Source organism: Euwallacea similis, chromosome 3, assembly GCF_039881205.1.
Source record: "Euwallacea similis isolate ESF13 chromosome 3, ESF131.1, whole genome shotgun sequence".
NCBI classification, from domain to species: domain Eukaryota; kingdom Metazoa; phylum Arthropoda; class Insecta; order Coleoptera; family Curculionidae; genus Euwallacea; species Euwallacea similis.
In genome coordinates, this window is record NC_089611.1 from 5,316,501 (window position 1) to 5,324,376 (window position 7,876).

Here is a 7,876-nt window from a genome sequence, read left to right on the forward strand (position 1 = left end):
GCATGACGAGAATAATCCTGTATATTTACATAGTGGCGTTATTTTTTTTAATTGCAAATACCAACATAAATCAGTCGAGTGTATCAAGAATACTTCGAAAAAAAATCCTTTATCTTGTAAATTACGTAAATAGTATTGAACAAATTTATCGAAAAGAAGAACGCATAGGCGTGACCTTTTATATTGACATTTTAGATGTAACCATGACTACTGATACAAAAAGTAATAAGATTTTCTACCTTTTTTTATATCTTAATTTTCGAAAAAAAACTTGTACATTTAGGTATAGGAAAGTGTAATAGTTTTTGATTTGTAATATCTCCATCTGTTACTCCAAGTAATCAAATATAGGGTGGTCCATTTAAATTAAGCAAGTTAATACTCTTCAAAGTAAATATATTTTTCATCTTATTTTTTGGATGCACTGTATAAGATATCTAAATTTTCATGACTATAGCTTGAAATATGCCTCATACCTGAGATTTAGGTGTGAATTTCGGCTTACTCCAGTTTAAACTCTCTTTAAAGCAGAATTTTTAAATTTGCACTGAATTTTTACAAAATCTCAATTATCTCAAAATCCTTAAGGTTTAGGGTAAGTAAACCTTAATCAAACTCAAATCAAAATTATTTTTCTCAAGGAATCTAAAACAGTATTAATATATTAGGTGTTCCATTAAAAAAAAACATAATTTTAATATTTTTCACTTATTTACAACCCCCCGTATAAAATGAAAATAATTTTAATATGTACCTTAATTTGATTTCTATACAACGCAAGAAAAATTCAAAATATTAAATACTTTAGCCACAATATTTCGTGTAGCATGGCGTAAATAAACCTGTATAAAGTGCAACATATCATCATATCCTGACGAATCCATGAAACTGGAAAATTCGTATTCAAGAACTTCTTTACATGCATAAGCTGAAAACATTCTCTTAAGGCCGGAGGAACATCCTCCCAATCTGGAGTTAGAGCATTTTTTAAAAAGTTTTTTACCAGCTTTTTTACGGTTCCCCAATCAGTTTTACCGGCAGTTTAACTCGTCCCACAATCTAATACCGCACATTTAACTAAAGATTCATGTTGAAAGTCATATTTTCTCATTAAATGAGGATTTTCTGTGTTTTAAGAATAATATTTTCCACACCTCTCTCGCAACACTAATCGAAAATGCAACAAGCTCAGTTACCACGATTTCTTGGCTTTTGTAACCTTTTCCACAGCATACAATTGGGCGGTGATCCAGTCCATTAAACTAATTTAGTTTGTTTAACTGCATTGTTTATATGATATAAAGCAATATTGGATCCAACATTCATTGATACATAGTAAAAAGTAAATGATTGAGTTATATTTTATACATTTGAGTTGAAAATAATGTAGTTTTAACGATCTTCTAGTTAAATTCAAATCAAAACAAATATGTTGAGGTTATGATGGAACGAAGGAAGAGACATCTTGGAGAAGGTTACAAATATATTCATCCTGTCTCTCTCTAAGTCGTATAACTTTGAAAGTCGAGAGAAAGATAGATATATGATTGAAATTCTTTGGTTCTGACGTCATAGCGGAAGAACCAATGGTCTAATCTATCTTACAGATATACCATCCTTGTTTGGCATTCGTCTGGATGTTTTCATACTCTGTCTTACTTCAGGTGACACATTGACCGACTTTTTTCAGAGCTATCTCTTTATTTAATAGGTCATCCCCTTTAATTGGCGCTAAACACTTCGCAATGGAATGTCTGGAATGTTGACATGACCTATATTTAGATACGCCATATTTGTTTTCCCTTTAATTCGCAATCTGTAATCACCTTGAACTGTCCTTCACGATAGAATGTGGAAGGAACGCGTGTATTTCAATATTAAGAAACTGTATCAGCCCATTTTTGTTTTTAACCTAATTTTGCCTAACATTTTGACTTAAAATAAATCTAAACGAAAACAAAATGGTAAAAACTGTTGAAAACTTCCTCCTACTAAGATGAAGGTCTCCACTCTTTGCCTCATAAATCAACGGACTCTCTCAAATGTTCCAGAATTGCGAATGATAATTTTGAGATATTTGATTAAATGTTTCGGATTGCTTCAAATATTTGATAACGAAGCCGGATTCTTAATTTGCGTCAATAGATATTTTTGCTAATTTTACGAAAACGGTGAAAGATACTAAAATACAGCAAGAGACTGAAAAATTAAAGAATTGAAGGACTTGAAATTTGATATCAAAATTTATACAAGGAGTTTAAAAAAATACAAACCATAAAATAGCACGTGACCCAAAAAACATAAGACCCTGTATGTTCCCACCGTCGATTTTAGCATTTTGTTGTAGAGGATCTTGAAAAAATAAATATACGAAACTCGAAAATTTTAACTCAAGACACACGTAAGAAAAATATAAAATTTTAAAAAAAGTTTGAAGCTTTGCCACCCTGTTTATAGGAAATGGTGCATTTTTGACCGTGGGTGTATTAGAATTTTTTTATTATTTTGCAGAGTACTACTGTTCCTTGAAATATCCCCATGATGATATGTTACACCCTATATGTATAAAGAAGAATTAAGGCAAATTATTATTATTTCAAATAATCATCAGTTTGTAAAACCGTCGTTTCAATATGTCCACATACGACTTACCTTGGATGTCATCTACCTTGAGAAATACTATAAATAATCCAGACTGAAGCGACTGGATATAGTGGAGAACAGAATAAATTATGCATACATTGTCAAAAGATAAAAGGCTTTCCTGACCCATTTTCCCAGAGATAAATCTGTTTTTTTTTCACAGCATAACACGAAAATCCCTTTATGGTTCAAAATTAGCCTTTTTCAATTGCCAAAGTATAAAATAAACATTTCTTTGATTTGAGTTTAACCCATGGAGGTGCTTGGTAGCACCTTAAAACGTACATATACACATAATGAAAAATTGTACAAAAATATCGCGATCAAAGGGTTTCATTAATTTAGGGAGATGGATTCCCGATAACGGCAACTTAGCCGTGTCAAGACACAGCATACTAAATTCGGGCCATCAACTTATCGAAGCGGTAATCTGAGAAAGGTACCGACCCAGCATAATAAGAATACAACGGGGCATCACAATTTATGTAACATGTATTCAAGAATGCTGACATATGTCGGAATTGGATTAGAGTTCTTCACGGCTTCAGCAGTGCTCGTCCGAAGAATAAAGGATGAGGAATCTGCGGTATGTGATCTATCAAATTTTAGATTTGCTTTCAATCGTTTCGAAGATGTGTTTAGGAAGGTTGAAAAAAATCACAAAAACTCAAAGAATTAATTGGTGCACCTGACTAATTTAGCCCAGGGCAGATAAGGCACTTGAGAGACTACAACCAACAAATAAATTGTATAGAGTAGTTAAGAAGTCAGTACCGGACTTACGGGGATGCGAAGTTTCTTAAGGGTGGCGGACATTCTTGCTCGGCGGTTTTTCTTGAAGATAGAGGGGCGGTGATTAAAAATTTCGCCCAGGGGTCAGTCTTACTAAGGCCGACCCTGTAAGAAGCATTCAGTATCATAGCCACAAAAAACTATTTTATCGATAATAATTTACCAAACCAAGGTAAAACTATGAATTTAAGAATAATGGTTGAGGAATCTGTGTTATGCGACCTATTAAATCTTGTGCTAGACTATAAATTTTAAATTAATTAAATGACTATAAATAAAATTATAGAGTTGTCGAAAGCTATTTAGTGGCGTTATCGTAAAAATCCGCGGTGATGATCATAACTTAGAAACTACACTAATATGAAACAGCACTAATCTGGCGATAGAGAAGTATTAACCTCGTGGTGAGTTGCTCTTGAAATTATTACTAACAGGAAGAATTTATTATCATCAAAACACTTAATACCATGGCCATGATAGTTTCGCAGTGATATTTTCTAACCTGAATAAAACTGAGTTATTTCCAAAACTTCTACCAATTATTCATTGTTTAATGCACTACAAGCATGAAATAGAAAAGCATCAGTATAGAGACATTCATAGCATAGACATCATCTCTTTGAGAAGGACCTCATAGGTAGGTCAATCTGTCGATTAATATCTATTAACAGAAAAAGCAGATGGTGCTTCTAGTAATAATGACTCTCAAAAATTGCGATCGGATCACCCGGTGTGCTCGAAGCCTTTACATCTCTTTTACGAGTGACATCAGCTCAATGATAACTACATTTACATGAATTATTAATCAGATTTTCCACAAAACGAAAAAAAAGTTTCAGTTTAAGAGAACCGAGATCATTTAGATAGAAAGTAAAGGGGTATACTCTGGAAAAAGTGATTTCTGATGGTTGATGAAGTGGTAGAGACCGAGATTAATCGAAAAATACCAGGTGCTTGATACATGATTATGAAGCAAAATTATGAACGATTATGTAGAGGAAGCCTCGCGTGGAACAAGAAAGAAAAACACTTAATGAAAACGTTATGTTCCTCACTTGATGAAAAGGGCCACATCTTTTGACCTGAGGGTACTTTATGCAGTGTTAAGTATCAATATTGGTTGGTGGAGGAACAGAGGTATGTGATTAAGCAAGAGGGAATGGGGCAAGGAGAGGAGGATGTTAAAAAAAACACAATGAAGAGATGGCAGAGAGGATGAAGTAAGACTAAGTGAATAAGAAAGTTAATATCGAAACTGGAGAACTGAGTAGACAAAGAATACTAGGAGGCCATTTATTACACGACACAATTTATGGCGGAACAAGGATGCTTCGTCCAATACTTCGACCAAATCCAAAATTGAGGAGACAGACGGATGCAGATATTACGGGAGAAAGGACGATGTAGGTCATATGTTCTCCAAATGCGGAAACTGAAATAAGCAACGAATGGAGGAGAAAAGGGAAACGGAGCGAGTGCTCACGCCTGCAAACGTAGTACAGACAATGGTGGAAAGCAGTGGGAACTGTGATACAATAAAAAGATGGATTGTGGGAGTGATTGGGGAGAAAGAAAGGGATGAAAAACGGATCAAGATCAGAAGGAGTCCACCTCCCCCCAAAGTAATGCTTTGCGACAGGTCCAGGGGCATCTAGGGTGAAGAGACGCAAGGAGTTTAATCGATCGGTTTTCGTGTCAAGCCCACATGTCCATACACAGATTCTCTAATCCTCTATGAAAAATGTATCGATATTCAGATTTCAACTATTTTGATTGATAAATTTGTAGTTCAAAATATTTCCAACGATTTTTAACTAGTGGGATCCATTCAGCAGACAATCGATGCGGATCGCAAATCCGTTCGGATTGTCTATGAATATATCATGAACATATCCAGAATAGCATGTGCTTTGATTACAATTTCAATAAAATCGATATTTTTGTGTGACTAGTTTGTTTTGTAATATGAACATAAGTTGGATATCAGTTATTCAGAAACATTCCACCTCGTTTTTATTTCATTCGACAATTTCAAGCTCTGCTTTTTTAACCAAATGTTCCAAAGCCCAACTCCTCTAAATTCAATCAAATCTCAATCTTAAGTTAATTTGGGATAAGCTGCATCCCGCACGGCTTCATGCTGTCCAAATTTTGCAGAAGTTACAGTAACCGTTCAATCAAACCTAATAGGTAACGCCATTAGGAGTAATTTGAACTCGATACATTTGTTGTTGAATGCACGTCCTACAGTGTAAATTTTATTGAAAAACTTGATGCATTTAGTGCTTTTGAAAATATATCATTTCCATAAACCATATTTTCTTAATATTACACCAAGCTAATCGGTAGATGCATATTGACTAGATTGCCGTTGCGCAAACTGTCGTGACTGGCATGCACCAAGGAAGGTTTATGCATGCTGTAAAGCTTCATTCATGCGTTAATATGAGATCTATTAACATGAATCGACCTTAAATCTTCCATCTGAATATTCATAAAGCGTAGACAGCCGGGTAAAATAAGGCAGAGAACATATTATTTCCATGTAGGTAGTTTAGAGGACATGTTGTATTGCGGAGTAGCCTCTTTTAAATTTTAAAACATCATAGTTTGGGATGAAGTTAAATAAATCGCATGTATTTGCACAACAAGCAATTCGTTTTATAATAGGTTCTTTGGCACATTAGTAGCTTCAAAAGACAACATCATTGGATGTGTTGAATGCCCGGGAACTTCTAGACTTTCTTTGAGAACATTTGAATAACAGGTCAATAATAACACGACTCATAATTTCCCTAGAGAGATAACGAAGAATCGTCATCACCTCCATTGTCATCACTTATGATCCCCATGGAAACAAGTGTCAAATGAAACGTGATCGTTGATTTGAACGAGGACGACCAGTACCTAAAATGTATGAGAGACTGAAATTTCTCCCCTCAATCGCTGAGGCAAGACAGATTTTTAATTGATGTTTGTATTGATGCGGTATTTGTTAGCGTTTAACTTCTTTGTATGTGTCCAAGAGTTGATCTCTTGGGCAAACAGATTCGTCAGCGCAACATGAACCAGGATGTAGGTCCGAGCCCGTGGTACAGGGTAAATTTTATTCTCAATTAGCTCTGCAACATCCTCTAGTGGTGTGTGAGGCGTTATTCTCAAAAATTAAAAAAAAGACAGAAACATCGACTTAACAATCATCGACTCCAATCTCGAAAGTGCAATAGTTAGACGATTTTCAGGCTTACTTATTAAAATTTTAATTATTCCTATCCGAAGAGCCTTTTCCGGCCGCCATCAGAGAGAGAAAGACCTTAACCCTGCCTCCCCGCGTGAAGGTCTTTGTTGTTTTTATAAGCCGCGTCGTCCGAGTAGGCCTTTGCCTGTATATTTTATTCGGTTTTAAAGTTGATTAGAGTGAACGGCGCGCTCGCAACGGGAGGGCACCCCCCGTTGCGATGTAAGTGCTTATCTTGGCCATATCAAACCGTTATAACATGGAGTCGGCCGTAATTTATAGGCGAGGTGAGCCCGCTTCATTAGGACAAGTCGCTCTCTTTGCCCCGCGATTTCTAAAGTCGCTACGCTGCCTTCTCGTCGTTGTATTCACCCGATCCAACCACTTCTTCGATTTTATATTTTAATATATTACCACGTGAAACAGTATTATAAAAAGCCGCGTTAAAGTACCTGTCCTGACACAAAGACGAGAACGGTGCGAGTTTTAAGAGCAACAATAATAATTGTTATTATGTGTCCTCGAAGTGCATATTTTATTACCACGAAAAAATTCGCATCTTCTTTGTTCTTCGTCAAATAAATGTAATGAAATTTTTTCTTTCATGATTTTTAAGACTCCATAGTCTCAATGGAGGTGAGCAAGATCAATATAGGATCCATATCTGTAAATCACCGTTCCCCAAATTTTAAGCGCCTATATCACCATTAATCAAATTGATCGCTTCGACGAGCTCTATCAACCTGTCCTGAGCAGGGCGTTCGCGATCCGAGTCCCTCAAGAATAGAGATTGGAAAATGCAGCAGCGTTCATCTCGAGGGCGAGAAGAAGCCACTATAGGCCCGCCAAAGCCTTCCTATTTCGAAAAAGATGTCAAAGTACATAACAGAGAAATCGCTGAGGGAATAATCCGCAAAAGTGAGCATGCAAACAGCACGGGAAAGTCGACATAAGCAACTCTCTATTATTTATAGCTACTTGGGAATGACGATCTAGAGCAAATTAACCTGAAAAAGTCAGGAGCAAAAAACGTGCAATAAGATATTAGCACCGACATGGCACCTGCGCAGGGCGGTGGGAAAAAGATGCAGCCTGAAACCCCACTTGTTATAATGGCTTTTGACTATGGTAATCAGACCGACAGTCTCCAACGGATCCCTGGTTCGATGGCCATCGGTGGATAAAGGCACGTACAGACATGCA